Source organism: Mycteria americana, chromosome 1, assembly GCF_035582795.1.
Source record: "Mycteria americana isolate JAX WOST 10 ecotype Jacksonville Zoo and Gardens chromosome 1, USCA_MyAme_1.0, whole genome shotgun sequence".
NCBI classification, from domain to species: domain Eukaryota; kingdom Metazoa; phylum Chordata; class Aves; order Ciconiiformes; family Ciconiidae; genus Mycteria; species Mycteria americana.
Window position 1 is genome coordinate 133,840,981 of NC_134365.1, and position 10,367 is coordinate 133,851,347.

Genomic DNA, 10,367 nt, shown 5'->3' on the forward strand with positions numbered 1-10,367 from the left:
GAATGCTGCTCTCACGGCCACATTTTCAAGCTGGTGTTACTGGTAGCCATTGGATTGGTGTTGAAAGCTGGAGAAATCAAAGGTGGGCTCAGGATGTCTCACAGCTGGTTACCAATCTTCTTCATCTAAAAATACCTTTCTGCATGGGAAATGGAGCTACAATGCCGGCACCAGACTAAGCTGTCAGGCTCTCTTGACTCCTCCTGGCCTTTTTTTTTGGGTGCAATTTAAAGGTCTAAACCTACCAACTAACATGCAAAGCCAGTCAGTCATGTGGGCTGTGTCCAGCTGTGGCAGGTAAGCTGGATGCGATGCGCCATCACCAGGCCCAGTTATTGAGGCATGATCTTGTTATCGGTAAGCTTTGCTGGATCTTCTAGAGAGAGGAAGATAAATCCCAGGTGACTTGGTACTGTATGCCCAGGAATAGCCGTGCAGCAGCCTGAGCTGTGCTCGGACTCATCACCCAGCGTCTTTGTGCCCACCATAAAACGGCAGTGGGAGCAATGGGACAGCTTGGTCAGGTAACTTCTCTTTTTGTTTATGGTATGAATATAAACATGCACAAGACTCAAGAATGTAATTTGATAGAGACTAAAGCTAAAGGATGTGCTTTACGTGTAGTCTGAGTGCCCAGATCTTGTTCAGCAATACTAACCCGAAGTTCGTAAGACAGCCCCATGAAGTAACAAGATGGGTCACTTGCTACACGCTTTTTGGCAGAGAGGGCAGATGCTGTGTCGGGAAGGCTGTTGCTGCTGTCCTTACCACTTGGGTTCATCACTCCTTGTACTCGAGGAAGGTGGCCTGCAGCCCTGAGACCGCTGTGCAGTCGAGTGCTGGAGCGCTGCGTGTGGGCACCTCGTCTTGCCTCAGGGGCTTGCTCAGCATGCATCTCGGCACAGGGAGTAGCGAGATCAGCAGCGGCATTCCTGGATATAAGAATAACCTCAAGAGGAGAACCTAATTTCTTCCTTCTTTGGCCATTATGGTGTGAAGGCTACAGAACCATACCACCTCCCGTACCGGAATCTTTCAAAATCTGGTGTTATGTGTCCCACTGCATCTGAATCTCCCAACACCGAGTCTTAACCTGAAGTACCGTCACTCAACTCCAGGGCGCAGCACCTGTGCCTTTGAAGAAGTAATCTGTTTCTTTGAACTGAAATTGAGCCACATCCAGCACTTGGCTGGGAGTGCTGAGGCCCCCTGAGCTCCGCAGACAGCCGGCTCGAGAGGCAGAGGAGGAAGGAAGGACGCCCCGCGCAGAGGCGTGCGGTGGTGCTCCCTCTGTGTCAGCTCATGGCTTTACCTGAGGGGCGTAGAAAAGCGCGCTCATTTTCCCAGCGATGGGAGGAACGCTGAAGCATGAAGCCAGAAGACTCTTCGTGGCTGTATGCACGCACCAGCTAAGGCTCATAGGCAGGCAGCTGCGGTGGCAGCTCTTTTACTTTCTTTTTTTGTTGTTAAAAATTGTGTACAGGAACCAGCAGAGTTAGTTTATCAACCTACAGTGAAAGAAAAAGGAGTCTTCCCTTCCCCCCCTCCCCTGCCCTAGATTAAGTTCACGAACGTCCTCTCTGTAAATTTAGCAAGCTTCAGACTCACTTCCTTTTGTAAGGAGACCTGAAAGAGCCATTTCCTGATTCGTACAGCGCTCTTGTATGCGCCCACTAAGTGCTCATTCATGCCGTGAATCATAAAGGTAACCTCCGTTCAAAGCACTGCCCTGATGCTTTGGCGCTGGTGTACCAAAAAGTTTTGTTATTCAACGCAGCGTGCCGAAGTCATCTTTGCATTTACTGGGGAGCCGCGCCAGTGGGTTTTTTGACCTTCTAGCTTAAAAGCATCATTTACAAACTGCCTGAACTAAAACGGGCTGGTAAAAGCACCAAAGCCAGCCCAGAGGAATATGTTTACTGTTGTGTGCCAGGCTTTGACACATTTTCCATATCCTGCCAGAGATGAGGAATGGCATCAGGAGCTGCAAGTGAGTCAGCCTCGGCCACTGGCGTGGTGCCACGCACGGTGCTTACGCAGCAGCCTCGCTGGCGAGCCCGGGCAGGCTCGGGGCTCGGCGCAACCCTTCGTACACTAAACTGAATGAAGATGCTGAAGAAAACTCGGCCGCTACCAGCAGCAAAGGACTTATTTTCCTGTCTGTGGTTCGGTGGGAGATCAATGAGGCACAGTCTGTTGTGTTTCTCTCTTCTGTGCTCGCCTCCAGGTTCATCTGATAATAAGAAAGATGAGCTGTTTCTGGCTGATGGAAGAAGGAAATGTGCATCTGCTCGGCTCTTCCCCACCTCTGCCAAAAGAGAGCGTGAGCCAATTCATACATAATATTGGAGTCCTCTGCCATTTAGCAGCTTTTGCACAGCATCCAACTGTACAAGGACATGTCTCTCGGGCCAAACAACCTTTGGCTGTACTTTTGCCTTGATGGAGTTAAGATCAGGACGATCTATCCTCATACAAGAGAGCAAAATACACAGATGCTAAAATCAGCAACCGTGTTTTGACCAAGAAGAAAACAGTAAAGGGGAAGGAAGAAGTCTTAGCTTGTGGAAAAAAGAGGTAATTCAATGTAAATGTGAGCACATCCTCTTTTACTACCACGACCCTTCTCAAACTCTTTAAGAAGCCAGATATTTACTGGTTGCTTTTTAGCTTTTCTTTTTTTTTTTTAAACATTATTTTCCTATTTGTAGATGAGGTTAGCCGGCTAAGGAGACTCTCTTGTTTGAGGAATGTTAGAGGAGTGGTGGTGTAAGAACACCCTCAGCCCTGGGCTAGCCAGTGACTCACACCCAAAAGTAACAGAACTATGGGAGCAAAAAACCCAAGTGATTTTAGGTTCCTGGTGGGTAAGGTGGCTAAGGTGTAACATAGATGTGCAGAACTTGTTACATACCTCAGGCCACAAGTTTCTGAGCTAAGAACATGCTGTGCTTGGAGCCTGATTTTTGTCCTGAAAGGCTACAGGGTTAACTACCATGAATAAACTCATAGCCATCAATCGTAAGTAAACTGCCATAAATAAAATCATAACCATTAAGGAGGTGTGAAGTGGTAATTTTCATGGGTAATCCTGTGGGATTTCCCGTATGTTTGTATCTTCCTTGCGGAGTGAAAGGCATGAGGGGAACCATTTTATTTGCACATGAGTTCTCCCCTCTTCCCCTGCAGCTGAAAAACTGCTCTGCTTGTGGGAAGGCTGAGGAGCATCGTGTGAACCACCCGGCTCACCTGCCAGCCCTGGAGGGATGCTCCTGGAGCACGGGAGAGCTCAACACCGTCCCTCCCAACTGGAAAAGAGGGACCCTTTCTGCCCACGTCTGTGGGAACTCAACCCTGGGGTCCCTAGGCAGAAGATCCTGTAACACTTCTATACTTGATTGTTGACTTAATTCTCTGCACCAACTTGTTTTCTCCTGCCTTTCTCCTCTTGCGGCGTTTGTGACCTCTCTCTCTGGTGGACTTTCCTGGCTTTGCCTGGAGCACCACCCTGGCCCAGGGGCCCTGCTCATGTCTTGCCAACATTTTTCTCTTGCCTTGATAATTTTCTTGAGGAATTCTGACACCTTATCGCCCCTGCTTTCAAGGTTTCTCATTTATGGATTCCTTTAGCTCCTTCTCATGCATGGTTACCACTAGCAGCTTTTATTACTGATTTTTGAGATGGTGTTTCCTTGAAACCTGGTCAATTATTATTTTGACAGCTGGAGAACAATAAGTTAACTCTTTTTTTTTATATATATATATATAATTTATTTTAAAGGTCAAGGTTTTGAGCCAGGTTAATTTTTAGCAGTGACGGCTGTGTTGGCCCCATGGCCTCATCTGACCCAGCACTGGGGGCCTCGGCTCTATGCCGCTTGTCTGGAGGACTCCTGGTGGCCCCTGAGCTGTTATTCCTAAACACATGGTGCACGGGGCCATGGCATGTTGCCCAGTGCCGACGTGGGTGCCTGCAGGTTGTCTCCCCATGCTGGCACAGCAGCAGCCTCTACTCCCGTGTGGGACACACTGCAGATCCGGGCGGCTGTCCCTAAAAGCCTGGCAACGGCAGCTTTGCAGGGCTTTTGGCACCCTGCAGCCAAAACGATCTGAAAGGGTGTTACAGCATGCCTTGCATAAAAGGGATGTGTTTGAAGGATATCAGTATTTATTTATGAAGAGATTGGCATTGCATTTGTTTTTCTAATGCTCAGTTTCCTGCTTGTGTGAAGGCAGTTATGGGGGACATGGTGGTACCTGTGGGCAGGTAAGCGCCTCGGACCTGACCTTCCCTCTGTGCTGAGTGCGGGGATGAGGGTGATGAAAAACCAGAGGAAAAAAAGAAACATCAGAACAAGGGAGAGCAAAAGTGTGCGATGTTATCGGAAAGGATGCAGTGAAAGCATGCAAAGAAACTATGGTAGATTTTTTGTATGCGTGCTCTCCATTGACTTTCTACCCCCACTAGTAAGGACTGCTTTCCTAGCTCTCCTTTCTCCCCTTTCCTATTCCCAGCTCAGCAGTACAGTTGGAGAGGGAACAGTTGGGTTGGAAGCTTTTGCCTTCCTCCCCAGGTGAAAGCTTAAGCGCTATTTTTGTGGGCGATTTCCAGCCGTGTAAGAGGAAAACTTCTTAATTCTCCAGGATGCGCAGGGCTGGCGATGGGCAGGCGCCCAGCAACGCAGCCCTCCCAGCCCTGATCTCACTCAAAGTACTGCAGTAGCCCCGTAAGTCTTGTTATAATCACTTTTTCCTAATGTACCCTTGTAGCTGCAAGGGGTCTTTACGTTATTTGTTTTGTGGTAGGGTATAGTGGAGGCTGAGTGCTAATTTGTGTGCAGAGGAGAAACCCTGCCTGCTAAGAAATCTAGGAGAGTTTTTCTTCCCTTCTTAGGTGGGATTTAGTTTTTACTAGAAATAGCAATTCTTCAGCAGTATGTTGATAACAAGTATGAGAATTAGATCGAGTTTTAACTGTTGAAAAGGAATGCTCAAAGACATATTTCATGCTGGCTTTTCTTTTGATTGTTCTCGGTAATATATTCTGTAAACATTTTGACATTTAAACATTTTGACTTCAGGAGAAGGAAATTAATATGGAATCTTCAAAAAATTCTTAGAGAACAACTTACTTGTAGTAAGGTGTACAGAAGAGCTGCTTGCTTCTCCTGGGATGGAGATTTAGCTATCGATTTATTAATCTGATCTATTTAATTTGTCCTAAAAACAAAAAGGAAGAGATAAGCAAAATTGTGCTTACAGCAAAGAAGAAATTATCTGGGCCTCTCCAAGCATGCCTGTGCAATTACAATGCCCTAATTCTCTTTACAGATTAACAGGCTTGAGCCATCAATTATCTTACTGAAAACAAAAGTAGACACCCTGAAGTAATATATCGTATGATAATCCCAGTCCAGCAGTGGTTTTGGATTGATAAATGTTATTAAAGACTTCGCTGAAAAGTGTGCCAGATGATTTTCCAGGTGCATGCTTGAAGGTTACATCTGGGTCTCATAACCTTTTAGCAGCCACAGCTGAGGTGAGGATTTCCTGCTGAACGCCGAGTCGCCTGGGCGTTGTTCATGTTCAGATGAGTCAGTGACATGACGGGTTGTCAAAGGGCAGGAAAGGACAGATAAAACCGAGTGTTGCGGAGCCTCTGACTAAAAAGAAACTGGCATATGTCAGATGCCTGACCAGTATTTTTAGGGATCACTTGGAGGAAGCCAGTATTGCAGGCAGTGCTGGCGGGAACCCCCAGCGTCGGGCTGGGCCGAGGCCTCTCGCAAGGTGACAGCCCAAGCGAGGTGGTCCTGAGGCGATGCTGACACCCTGTGCTCCGCACGTCAGGGCAACACAGGCAACCCAGGGGCTCGCTGCAGGGCCCCTTGCCCTTCTTCCAAAATGAAAGGCAAGAATAAAAGCCCAAATGGCATCCAGCCACCCCCTGCCCTCCAGGAAAGGAGGGGAGATGGGCTCGCTGTAAGCAAACAGGATTGCTCCGGAGATGTGGCTTAGGCCATTAGTCATCCCCGCCATGGGGCTCGGTGGGATGTGGGCTCTCCTCCCGTGCCAAAAAGCCCTGTAACACCTCCAGGGAGACAGCCAGCTGGTACTGGCTGGGGCTGGGGTGCTCTGGGGCTGCTGGTCCTCGCTGTGGGGACCACCTCCTTGCCCCGCTGGGACGTGGCTGGGGACATGCTGGGGCTGCCGGGTGGACCCTGTCTTTCTCGGCTGGGCAAAGGATACACAAGACGTGGCACTTGGTTGCAATGGGCAGCAATTCCCCAAACAGAGGACGTAGTTACAGCACTTGTTACTGGTGGTTGTAAAAGTCTCTTATTTAATGCTCTAATAGTACAGTTGCTTGTCTCAAGAATAAAACACTTAAGACTAAATTACTTTATGCATAAATGCAGCATTTACTGTCTCCAGCACGCTTTCTGTAGGCTTCCATGCGATATGGTCATTAGAAGTTCACCGTTACTCCTTTAATGGAAATAACACCAAAAATGCATCATGACCAGGTGCAACTTATGCATTATTTATGTGTGTTATCACTCAGGTACTGTATTTGCTGAGAATTAAGTAAAATTCTACTATATTTCTGCGGGAAAAGCCTTTTAACTACAGCTTTAACAAAGCAAAAGAGGAGGAACTCAGGTGCATGTGCTCACTCACACATTATACGAGTCACACATAACTATGAGGCTCTGTGATTTAATAAACTTCATTGAAGAAAAGGGTATTTAGTTAATGGCGGCAGCCCTGCTGCATGTCCATGGAGGTCATTGGCGGGTGTCGCAGTGAGGGCTGATTCAAGGGCAGCCCTCAACATGCTCCTGGCCATACTCGCCTGGCCCCGGGGACACCCCGATGCTCTCCCAAAACGCGGGTGCCCAGGCCCCAGCTGCCTGGCTGAGGCGGCAGCTGAGTTTGCAGGGGTTTGATAAAAGAGGCTTTCTGGAAAAAATATTTACCTTTCATGCCAGCTGTGTTGCAGAAAGCTGTTTTTGGGAACACCCGCTGTTTCGCCGCAGGGGGCTGTAGTTCTTTGCTTATAAAACTCTGTGTATGTTTTACCAAGTGTGCCGGGCAGCAGCCTGTGAGGCACATACCCATGGCCCGATAAGACTCCCTTTGCCTATCACATTCAAGTCCAAAAATCTCTTCAGACAAGACACTTCTTTGCCTGAAGGAGAAGTGTGAGCTTCCTCTCCTCCATGATGTAAAATGGCTGCCGAGGGGGCCCAGCAGCAGAGTGGACCCGCTGCCGGCCCTCCCCTGCCCTCCACGTGCCCGGGCCTCCCCGCTGGCCAGCCAGGTGCCCAAGCACCTGAGGAGGGACAAACCCATGTCTGGTCCCCGCATCTTCCTGCATTTATCTCAGCAGGTTTCTCCTCCGTTGTGCTCCTGCCGCAGCCCAGGGCGAGCCCACGGCCGCTCCGGCTTTCACATCCCAGCAGATGCTAAATCTCGGCTGCCACAGCTCAGCCCCGCTGCAGAGAAGCTGGCTGGGACATATCTGGGCTCTTTCCAAATACTGTTTGCTATGTCATGAGATTGCTGGGGCTCAGCCTCACTAGGAAGGGACATTGTTTTGGCTTTGACCGGCACTCGCGTGGTGTGTCAGCAGGCACTGAGCCCGCAGGAGATGCTCTCCACGCTGCAGCCGGGCAGGTTTTGCTGGCTGCAGTAGCACCAGGGACGACGCTATGACACTCTGACACTTGGAGTTGTCTGTGATCATTTCTCCAGGCAGCCGGCTCTCCCGTGGAGTACTCGGCGGGACCTTCAGCGCAGGGCAAGTGCTTGTGCACCAAGGGGTTGAGGGCTCAGCCAAGGGGTTGAGCGCTTCCAGGTGCTCACAGCCACCTCCGTGCCCCTCCACCCTGCGCCAGCTCCCACAGGAGCTGCTCTGAAACACGTACCGCAGCACTAGCGATGGGTTTGGGGGACACACGGGTAAACAGGAGCTGCGTAAAGTAAGACCACCACGGCTGAACTTAGAAAAGATCATGAAACAGAAGGACCAGCCGCAAGTGCCACTGTCCCCGTAAGGCTGGGGCTATGAAGCACGGGGCAGCCCAGGCAGCTGAGGAGCTGGGGCTGCACCCCAGCAGGCGGAGAGGGCTGGCCCAGCACAGCCCACGGCATACTTGGGTTTCTAACCCTTTCGTTGCAAGTTGCACATGGCTTTAGGCGGATTTACGTTTGTTTTGTGTTCTTTACTCCTGCAAACAGGAGCACCTGATATTTTAAATGAAAGTACTATAATTTCTTGGATCCCAAAGGCTCAACAGCTTCTCTAAGAAAGAACAGGAGATAACGTCACATCCTCCTCTACACCTCACGAACCCTTCTTGTTTTTAGACTTGTGATAAGAGGACCTTTGGCTTTTGCAGTCCTGTGCTTATTCCAGAAAATACCCTAGCTGAGAAACCAGACGTAAGCGTGTGTAAGGGAAGTCCTAGCTGCCTGAACTGTGCTGGAGAGGCACGTGGCTATGGGTGCGTAGAGGCAAACCTAGCCCTGCCTGGGAGTGAAGCAGGGATGTCTGAGTATGTTGAACTGCAGGGGTGAAAAAGTGCTTTGGCTTTTAACAAACAGGAGAAAATAATAGCTTGCTGACGCCAAGTCCAAATGGCAAGAAAAGGAGCTCTGGGGTTCTGGCTTCCTCACACACGCAAGGTTTCCCCTGGGCATGACTCCCCGCAGGACTTCTGTAATCAAATTTCAGTCAAATCTTGGTGATGGTATCTCAGCATGGAAATGCAGGATCATTTTATTACTTCACTGTGCTGAGAAGGTGGTCAACTGATGCCTATAAATCCTGAGTATTTACTTATGAAAAGGGTTTTTTTTTCCCCTCTGGGATTCTTTAACCTTGTCCTCACTTTACCGTCATTTGGACCAGCTGTACTTTGTAATGCAGTGGACTTTGTTTTATCAGGCTTATTTGCAGTCTGCCACCTTTCAGAGATATGTAGGTATCTAAAATGGGTGTGCTCCCTCGCCTAGCTAAGGAAAAGCATACACTGACTGCCATTATCCCTTGAATTTTCAGCTAGTTTTGTTTAAAACTGGATCAATGTAGTGTTATTTCTTTGATGCTAGTGCTTGTTGCTGCCTCTATCTGCCAGTTCTGCCTGTTGCTCTTCAGCAGCAAATAATTCCTGCTCCTGCACCACTAAGTCCAATGCTTGCTAATCCATTGAGTTATGGCTAATGAGATCAATGGGAGGTAAAAATAATCCAGAAAGTATTAATGTATCTCAGGAATTTACCTCTGAGGCTTCTGATTTAACAAAATAAGAGTCTTCTAGTTTCTTCTGATTGCATTTACTTAAAAAGAATAAAGCTTAAACCATTTCCCTTGATGCCACTGCCTCCATGGGGCGCGTGGCTCCCCGTGGCAGCCTACATGGTCAGCCCCTGCACCTGGCACCCCTTCACTGCTGCAGACCTCGCCTCCTGCCTCTTTTTTTTCTTTACACTTTCTGCCCCAATGGCAAAGCGACAGCTCTGTACAGAGGTTATTACCTCTAGGAGTGATGAATGCAGATTTTGATCTTCCCCTCCACATTAGCTCTGAAAAAATGGGGAAAAAAAAGACCCACGTGCCTGCAACTGTAGATAAAACATATTCAGGCTGTGTGGTGGGAAATGTTCTTGCACATTCGTGTTAGCCCATAGTAGGAAGTTGTCTGGGGGAAAAAAAAAATTCTACCATATGCACTGATTGCAAAAGGCACGCAACTATAGACCAAAACTATGAGTCCTTTTGTTTCCTCCTGTACAAGCTGTGCGGTGGTGTTTCTATGTCGGTGACTGAAATCGGTCAAATGTGAAAGTTCAGGGAGATCGTGAAGAGCCCAGACTGCATTTGCTCACCGTGAGAGCAATTAGAGGAAGACTGTTCAAAGGTATCTTTGCAGTGGTATCTGGGTGCCTAGTTATAGCAACCAGCTTGAAAAATCTCACCCTGCACTTTTTCCAGTGTGTTTAGAAACCACCTTCAATATCCAGGTTGCTTGGAAACACTGATGGGCTTTCATGTGGAAAGCTACTGTCTCTCGCATGCTTTTTTCCCCAGGTGGAGGAAGATTTCTAGTAGGAATTTCAGGGGTTCACGTCCCTTCCCCACACGGTGGGCAGTGATTTGGAAGATGTGAAGCCACCTCGTCATGCTGTACAGCAGACTTTCAGGAGAGGATGGGCACCTGGCTTTGTCTCAGCAAAGCACGTTCTTTTTAACCTGTTCTGGTGGAGAAGGGAACAGCTCATGAAAATGGAGATGCCTTTTCCCTTTGAGTGAACATGACCAGCTCACACCTGCTGCGTGAACAATAGAAATACGCAAAGGT

The 10,367-nt window shown here is 48.6% G+C and overlaps 1 protein-coding gene across 1 annotated transcript in view; it reads left to right on the forward strand.

Annotated features, from left to right (window-relative positions):
- Positions 1 to 10,367, forward strand: part of APOO (apolipoprotein O) — a 47,602-nt gene extending 37,235 nt beyond the window's left edge. The window contains exon 10 of the mRNA XM_075521122.1: positions 10,097 to 10,367. The gene's annotated coding sequence lies outside the window, so the exon portion shown is untranslated. The remainder of the gene's footprint in view (positions 1 to 10,096) is intronic.